Source organism: Eptesicus fuscus, chromosome 18 (assembly GCF_027574615.1).
Source record: "Eptesicus fuscus isolate TK198812 chromosome 18, DD_ASM_mEF_20220401, whole genome shotgun sequence".
Classification (NCBI taxonomy): Eukaryota; Metazoa; Chordata; class Mammalia; order Chiroptera; family Vespertilionidae; genus Eptesicus; species Eptesicus fuscus.
In genome coordinates this window covers 8799715-8809152 of record NC_072490.1, presented here as the reverse complement: position 1 = coordinate 8809152, position 9438 = coordinate 8799715, and the positions used below count along the sequence as shown (strand labels likewise).

The following is a 9438-nucleotide window of genomic DNA, read 5'->3' as shown; positions in this document are numbered from 1 at the left end:
GTCATGTGTTTCTCTTGAAAGTCAGCTGCCCTGGCAAAAATCTAACGACTGGGAGACCACCATGCTGTGAGGAAGTCCTACCAGCCACATAGAGAGAGAAACCATGCGAGAGTCCTGAAGCACCAGAGTTGTGAGTGAAGCCCTTTAAAAATTTCCAGCTCCCTTTCCCCCCATGTGGATAAAGTATCTGCCCAAGTGAGCTTCAATTCCTGACCCACAGAATTGTGAGAAAGAAGAATGGTCATCGTCTTAAGCCGCTGTATTTTAAGGTAGTTTGTTCTGTAGCAATAGATAATGATATCATAATAGCTTCATATAGTGCTAACCCTTTACCCGGCCAATGTATAATGCCGCTATTTCATATAGTGAATTATGTAGCTGATTTATTGAGTTCCAAGATTTACTTCAAAATAGTTTGTGTAGCTTCTAATTTTTAGGTCACTACAGATTCAGATGCAGTTGTAAGAATAATATGAAGAGATCCCTTGTCGGCTCACGTCTTTTGCCCATTTTCTAACTGTTGAGTTGTGAACCTTTTTATATTTTCTAGGCACTAGTTCTTTGTCAGATGTGTGGTTTGCGAATATTTCCTCCAATATTAAGCTTGTCTTCTCATCTTCACATGGCTTTTGAAGAATAAAGTTTTTTAATTTAATGAAATCTTTTATTTTTGATGACTTAAACTTTTGATGTTGTCTAAGAACTTTTTTGCCTAACCTGAGACCCCAAAGATTTTCTTCTTTGTCTTTTTCTAAATGTATTGTTTTACATGTTACATTTAACTCCGTGATCCATTTTGAGTTAATATTTGAATGAAGTGAGAGGTTTGGGTCAAGGGTGTTTGTTTATTGCCCACAGATATCTAATTGCTTGGGCACCATTTGTTGAAATAACAAATAGTCTTTAAGGTATCATGATGTAGCCTCTTGTGTTCTTATAAAGAATACTAGAGCGCCTGTGCATGAAATTCATGCACAGAGGGGGTTTCTCTCAGCCCAGCCTGCACCCTCTCCAGTTGGGGACCCCTTGAAGGATGTCTCACTGCCGGTTTAGGCCAGATCCCACATCCTTCTCACAATCTGGGACCGCTTGCTCCTAACCGCACACCTGCCTGCCTGCCTGATCACCCCTAACTGCCTCTGCCTGCCTGCTTGATTGCCCCTAACCCCTCTGCCTGCCTCTGCCTCTGGGCCTCTCTCCAGGCCTGATCCAAAGCCTCTATGGCAGCTGCTGATCAGTCCTTGCTTCGCTCTGGGCCTCGCCAGCAGCCACGGTGGCTGCTGATTAGGCCCTGCCTCTCTCCGGGCTTTCCCGCAGCCGCTGAGGCAGTGGTGAGTTCATTAGGCCTCTGCCTGGCCTGGGCCAGAGGCTAACAACTTCACTGCACCTGCCTCACCCCCACCCCACACCCTCCTGCTACCTTTCCCCTCCCCCTGCTGCTCCCCCTCCCCCATGCCTGGTGACTGGACGTCCATCTGGTCGTTTAGGATGTGATGGCCCCTGGTCTTTTATAATGTAGATATGATGTGTGAACAATGACAGGCATTTTTCAGGGTAAGGAGATTTGTGGTTGTGGATTCGGAGATGTGGTGCTGAAATCCCTCTTCAAGGAAGGCCTTCTTACCCCAGCTGCTGTGAGAGTTTTGGTGGAACGGCCTCTAGCCTTCAGTCCCTCACGAAGGCCATGCCCTTCAGAGGAAGGCTCACATCTGATCACAGATGCAGGTAGGGATATTAAGGGTCAACTATTTCCACCCAAATTGGAATGATTCTGATTAGTCCATTTCTGCTCCAGAGCGCTCTATGCCTGAGGCTGGTGAGCCTGCATCACAGCTCAGCTTCTCCCTCTGCCCAATTCTACTTTCTCCCTCCTTCCCACAGGTGTGGATCTCAAGGGAATATTAAACTCAGTTTTTGAGACCACTTCCTTCGGATTTCAAACGGACACTCGTTTTCACTTTTACTGATTGGCCAGCATGACGTTTGGCTTAGGTTTTGAGATTGGTGAAAAGGTTATGACTTGATGGTTTTTATACTACTGTTGTAGGAGTCAGTCACAACAGGAAAACTCTCATGAGAAAATGTGCTCTCACAGCACACCACTGCAAAAGCAGAGTCAGCTGGAATGTAGGGAAAGGATGGATGCGAGCGGTAGGATGGGCACCAGCGTGCATGTAAGGGGAAGAGATCACAGTGAGACAGAGTGAGAGCTGCATGATGCTGTCACCATAGTCTGTAGTGGTTCCAACACTAACCAGGAAGGTAGATGCGTGGGTGACTGTCCATAAGTGCAGCAGGACCAGATCTCCCCCATCAACATGGGATAAGAAACCGGGGAGTCATGGCCCTGCAATCATCCCCAAACTTGTCCCAGCTCCCATGTTGATGTCCTCCTAACACCTTTCATGACTCCTTAGAAAAACCAGACTTAGAGACGAAAGTCATAGGAGTGGTTGTCCAACTTCAAGCTCAAATGCCAGTGGAGTTGGAGGCGAAAAGGGAGCAGAAAGGAAGGGGCCAGAGAGGCTAGAGTTCAGTTTCCAGACATGTCCCCAGGCCCCATGAAGTCATACTTTGAGAAGTGAATTTCAACAGTGTCCCTTTTCTCTACCTTTCGTTTGATTAAAATGGAAAAGTCCTGGATTTGTATTGTCAGTAGGATCAGTGTTTTTAAAAAGGATTTTTTCCTACCATATTTCAGTTATTTTAACTTCTCTTTTTCTTCGGATTGTTTTTTTCTTTTCTGATCAGTGTATGCCGAAATAATAGGCATTCTCACAGATCAGGAAAAGTGTTACCCTCCAAAATGTTCACATTGAAAATGAAAGGTGCCTTTCTGTGCTTGAACTTCCAAGAGCGATACCCATCTACGTAGCCATGATTTATGCAGGGGCAGGTTTATACAGTAGCAGAAAGTGTCCATACCCATAATTCCCTCTGACATTCATGTTGCCTCACCGTTTTGAAAATGCATCCTTCGGTTTAATACAGCTTATTGAATATCCATTCTGTTTAGTCTGCACTTGTGGTGGAAAACAAACAGCAACTGGTGTCTTGGCCTCTATTACGTTTTCTGACAAGTGGAAAATATCTGTTTGTGATGCAATGCATACTTGGTTTTAAGTAATTCAGCAAATTGGCTTATTTAGCTTTCGCTCTGCAGGGAACAATTTTCACCCATCATTGATTCCCCACTGAAATATGTTGTGATTGTTGATACCGGCAGCCGGAAGAACTTGGTGGTGGTTTGAGTGAATGAGGAGTCAGTGAAAATGCTGTTAGTGAAAATGCAAAACTAGCCATGCTCATTTTGCTTACCTACGTGACTGGAGCCGGCCCTTGTCAGTTCATGACAGTCTGGTGTTAAATATTCAAGAACTTGGTGAGCTAGATGTTTGAAATTGAGGGTGTTTACACCACAGAAATGGTCAATTTTTCAAATCAGGGTGTTTTTGTTTGTTTGTTTGTTTGTTTGAGAGCTGGTTTACCAACACACCATTTCCTCCTCTACCTCAATGTAGGAGGGCTACCAAGGAGATGGCAGGCAAAGAAATGAAGGTTTTGCAGGGAAAAGTGAATAAACACTAGTAAACTGAAAACGCAAAGAATCGGATGACAAAGGTATAAATTTCTGTAAAAGTACCCAGGTATAGAAAGCACATTTAAGCATTTGAGAGCTAGAGACTGGTTATTAGATCGAGCAAGTATGGTAATGACTCATGAAAGTGAGTTTCAAATAAGGCTTGTTTTCTTTTAAGTTGAAGTATACAGCACAAAGCATAATGGTTATCACAAAGTTAACATCCACATAAGCACAATCCAGATACCTACAGCTGGAAGAACTTTATGAAGCAAATTTTCTGGGATAAAAAGGCATAATCTAGGAGGAAGTAATGGAGGGGGCAGTCCAGGCAGGCATGCAACGAAAGAGCTCCATAGCAGTACTGAGCTTCAAGAATTTCAGTTGGCACTGGCGGGGTAGCTCATTTGGTTAGAGCAGTGGTTCTCAACCTTTCTAATGCCGCGACCCTTAATACAGTTCCTCATGTTGTGGTGACCCCCAACCATAAAATTATTTTCGTTGCTACTTCATAACTGTAATTTTGCTACTGTTATGAATCGTGATGTAAATATCTGTGTTTTCCGATGGTCTTAGGCGACCCTGCTAGCGGTTCTCAACCTGTGGATCGCAACCCACAGGTTGAGAACCGCTGCTGTAGAGCCTAAGACCATCGGAAAACACAGATATTTACATCACGATTCATTAACAGTAGCAAAATTACAGTTATGAAGTAGCAATGAAATAATTTTATGGTTGGGGGTCACCACACAATGAGGAACTGTATTAAAGGGCAGCGGCATTAGAAAGGTTGAGAACCACTGGGTTAGAGCATCTTCCCGATATGCCAAGGTTGCAGGTTCGATCCCTCATCAGGGCACATACAAGAATCAACCAAAGAAGGCTTAAATAAGTAGAACAACAAATTGGTAACAAATCTCCCTCTCGTTCTCTCTCATCAATACATTAAAAAAAATTTTCAGTTGGACAGTATAACCTCCTCTGGATTTTTCTTTTATTTTGATAGGTGCTGCAAATCAGTTTTATGAAGACTTTTTTAGCTGTGCTGATGAATATACATTTACTAGTTAAATTTAGGGCTTTTCTGCTTTGAAATGTGAAGGTGTTACTTAGGTACCCTCCCCTCTTCTTAGTGCAGTCTCTGATTCAATGTAATTTTTTCAGCTGCAAGAGGGCAAAATACTACACTTGATCTTAGCCAAAAGGCCGAGAAGCGATAAGAGGGCAAAATAGACTGTTATTAACTATCTCGGGTTCAGTAGCATCTGCGGTATCTCTGTTACTTGCCACTTCTGTATTAACTCATCAGTTTCATTTAGATACATGTACATTCTTTTCCTGGGGGAAAGTTGAAGTATAATAATTCCTTGAGAGTGAAGATATATAGCTTTGAGTCCAAAAGAAGAGGGCCGGCCGTCAGGGCCTACTAAATCCAGTGTAAGTTTTTCTTCTCTACAAGACGTTAACCCTTTGCACTCGCTTGCTTTTTTCTCGATTCCTGCTACCGATGCTAACCGTGTCGAGTCACACTCGACATCCGAGTGCACAAGGTTAAGTTCTGTGAAGGCTAGGACAATGTAGGACACACAGTGTTTGTTTATTAATTAGTTATGGACTTGGATTGGATAGAGCTGAATAAAATCTTTTGAAAGATGTTATGAATAGTGTTCTTATCTTAACTTCATCCAAGTTTTGCATCCATGATTTCATCTAATTTTACTGCCCTCCAAAAATTACAACACTTATTGATAGTTTTGTACCAGTAACAGAATGTTAATTGAAAGGAACACATACTTGCTGGTGCATCAGAGGGACAAGAAATAAATGATGTGATGAGCACTTTATTATTCATTTTATCAAAAGGCGCTGCCTCAAGGAGGTGTTGCTTATTATCAGTGCACTTGCACAAGTACATTTGAGGCTGTTGACTTCTTTCAGAGATAGTAAATTGCTCATTTATTACGTTAATGTTAATATACACAGCTTAAGGCATGCATTTCATCAGACAGGAAATCAAAAGGAGCTGAAGTAACACAAACAGAACATAGCTGGTTTAAGATAATTTTTTCTTGCATGTGTACTTTTCCCTCAGACCTGCTTTAACCCCTACCGAGAAACCCTTTGATGACAGTCTTGCTTTTTATTGAAGTTGTTTCTTTAACTTCTTCAAATAACTCCCGATTGCACTTTTTCTGTGATTCTTTATGATTTACAAAAAGAGGTTCAGGTTACTACCACTTGTTGTTTGATGTCCTGTTGCTTCTTTTTCTAATCACCCAAAAAAGACACTAGACCTGATGTTCTTGACGAATTTGCTCAGTAACTCCATGGTTTTTTTCTCAATTTTTCAAAGCAGTTTCCTTTCAACTACCTGTTATTTTTCTTAGCTTGCTCCCGTTAATGATCTTTTACCTACCTAGGCCATTCCTAACACCTCCCTGACTCCTCCCCAGGTTCTGTTGTATTTGGTGAATTCTAAATCCTCTCACCTCTCAACTCCAGTACTCGTGATATTTATTATTTGTCCTCAGGTGTTGTATGTGTGTCAGCCACAGCATGATATGCATCTATATGGGCAGGAGGGACCTTATCACGGTATGTGTGTGTACAACACATAACAGGTTTACAAACAAGTCAAAGTGGAGTAGATGAGGGACTAATCTTATAGGCACACAGCATTGGATATTTTAATATAGAGTATACATTCTTTAAAAAAAAACACACCCAGGTTTATTGACATATAATCTACATGCCATAAAGTTCACCCTTTAAAAGTGTCCAATTCAGTGGTGTTTAGTTTAGTCACAGTGTTTTGACTGTATCACTACTACTTATTTCAGAACATTTTCATCATCTCCAAAAGAAACCATTAGCATCTCTCCCACCCACCAGCCTTAAGCAACCACAAACCTATTTTTTGTCTCTATAGATGTACCTTTTCTGGATATCCTATCTAATAAAAGACTAATATGCAAATTGACTGTCACTCCAACACACAAGATGGCTGCCCTATGTGGTCAAAGATCCTGCCCCCATTTGGACACAAGATGGCCGCCACAAGATGGCCAGCAGGGGAGGGCAGTTGGGAGGGACCAGGCCTACAAGAGAGGGCAGTTGTGGGCGATCAGGCAAGCAGGGGAGGGCAGTTAGGAGGGACCAGGCCTGCAAGGGAGGGCAGTTGGGGGTGATCAAGCCTGCAGGGGAGGGCAGTAAGGGGTGACCAGGCTGGCAGAGGAGGGAAGTTGGGGGTGACCAGGCCTGCAGGGAAGGACATTTGGGGGGGACCCAGCTTGCAGGGGAGAGCAGTTAGGGGCAAACAGGCTAGCAGGGGAGCAGTTAGGCATCAATCAGGTTGGCAGGGGAGTGGTTAGGGGGTGATCAGGCTGGCAGGCAGAAGCAGTTAGGGGCAATCAGGAAGGCAGGCAGGCGAGCAGTTGGGAGCCAGCATTCCTGGATTGTGAGAGGGATGTCCAACTGCTCGTTTAGGCCCAATCCTACTGGGATCGGGCCTAAACGGGCAGTCGGACATCCCTCAAGGGGTCCCAGATTGGAGAGGGTGCAGGCTGGGCTGAGGGACACCTCCCCCCCCCATGCACAAATTTTGTGCACCGAGCCTCTAGTATCATATAAATGCAATCACATGATATTTGGCCTTTTATGTCTAGCTTCTTTAACTTAGCAATTATTCATGCTTTATCATGTATCAATACTTCATTTCTTTTTTTTTTTTTTTTTTTTTTTTTTTTTTTTAATATTTTTTATTGAGGTATTATATGTGTACATATCTTACCATTACCCCCCCCACCCCACACCCACACATGCCCTTCCCCCCAGAGTTTTGCGTCCATTGTTTATGCTTATATGCATGCATACAAGTCCTTCGTTTGATTTCATAACTCCCCCACCTCTCCCTAACTTTCCCCCTGTAATTTGAAAGTCTGTTTGATGCTTTACTGTCTCTGTATCTATCTTTTTGTTCATCACTTTATACTGATCTTTACTATCCCTAAATGAGTGGGATCATGTGGTATTTTTCTTTCATTGACTGGCTTATTTCACTTAGCATAATGTTCTCCAATTCCATCCAGGTTGCTGCAAATGATGAGAATTCCTTCTTTTTTATGGCTGCATAGTATTCCATTGTGTAGATGTACCACAGTTTTCTGATCCAGTCATCTGCTGACGGGCACCTAGGCTGTTTCCAAATCTTAGCTATGGTGAATTGTGCTGCTATGAACATAGGGGTGCATATATCCTTTCTGATTGGTGTTTCTAGTTTCTTCGGATATATTCCCAGGAGTGGGATTACTGGGTCAAATGGGAGTTCCATTTTCAGTTTTTTGAGGAAGCTCCATACTGTTCTCCACAGTGGCTGCACCAGTCTGCATTCCCACCAGCAGTGCACGAGGGTTCCTTTTTCTCCGCATCCTCGCCAACACTTGTCGTTTGTTGATTTGTTGATGATAGCCATTCTGACAGGTGTGAGATGGTACCTCATTGTTGTTTTGATTTGCATCTCTCGGATAATTAGTGACGTTGAGCATGTTTTCATGTGTCTCTTGGCCTTCCTTCTGTCTTCTTTTGAAAAGCTTCTATTTAGGTCTGTTGCCCATTTCTTTATTGGATCATTTATCTTCCTTTTATTAAGTTGTATAAGCTGCATGTAGATGTTGGAGATCAAACCTTTATCAGTGATGCCATTTGCAAATATGTTCTCCCATGCAGTAGGCCTTCTTGTTGTTTTGTTAATGGTTTCTTTTGCTGTGAAAAAGCTTTTTATTTTGATGTAGTCCCATTTGTTAATTTTCTCTTTAGCTTCCATTGCCCTAGGGGCAGTGTCAGTGAAGAATTTCTTTTGGCATATGTCTGAGATTTTGCTACCTGTGGATTCCTCTAGTATTTTTATGGTTTCCCGTCTTATGTTTAAGTCCTGTATCCATTTTGAGTTTATTTTTGTGTATGGCGTAAGTTGGTGATCAAGCTTCATTTTTTTGCATGTATCTGTCCAATTTTCCCAACACCATTTATTGAAGAGACTGTCTTGACTCCATTGTATGTTCATGCCTCCTTTGTCAAATATTAATTGAGCATAGTGGTTTGGGTCAATATCTGGATTCTCTATTCTGTTCCACTGATCTATATGTCTGTTCTTGTGCCAGTACCAGGCTGTTTTGAGAACAGTGGCTTTGTAATACAGCTTGAAATCTGGTATTGAGATCCCTCCTACTTTATTCTTCTTTCGCAGGATTGCTGTGGCTATTCGGGGTCTTTTTTTATTCCAGATGAATTTTTGGAGAGTTCTTTCAAGGTCGGTGAAATATGCCATTGGTATTTTAATGGGGAGTGCATTGAATCTATAGATTGCTTTGGGTAGTATGGACATTTTAATGATGTTGATTCTACCAATCCATGAACATGGTATGTTCTTCCATCTGTTTACGTCTTCCTCTATCTCTTTTTTCAGTGTCCTGTAGTTTTCCGTGTATAGGTCTTTTACCTCCTTAGTTAAGTTTATTCCTAGGTATCTTAATTTTTTTGGTGCGATGGTAAATGGAATTGCCTTTTTAGTCTCTCTGTCTGTAAGTTCACTATTGGTGTATAGAAAGGCCATAGATTTCTTGGCGTTAATTTTGTATCCTGCTACATTGCCAAATTCATTTATTAAGTCTATTAGTTTTTTGACGGAGTCTTTCGGATTTTTTATGTACAATATCATGTCGTCTGCAAATAAAGACAGTTTTACTTGTTCTTTTCCAATTTGGATGCCTTTTATTTCTTCTTCTTGTCTAATTGCAATGGCTAATACTTCCAGTACTATGTCAAACAGGAGTGGTGAGAGTGGGCATCCCTGTCTTGTT

The 9438-nt window shown here is 42.1% G+C and overlaps 1 pseudogene; it reads right to left on the bottom strand.

Moving 5' to 3' along the window:
* Nucleotides 1–4712: 4712 nt before the first annotated feature.
* On the bottom strand, nucleotides 4713–4798 carry LOC114228606 (U2 spliceosomal RNA; annotated as a pseudogene).
* Nucleotides 4799–9438: the final 4640 nt, after the last annotated feature.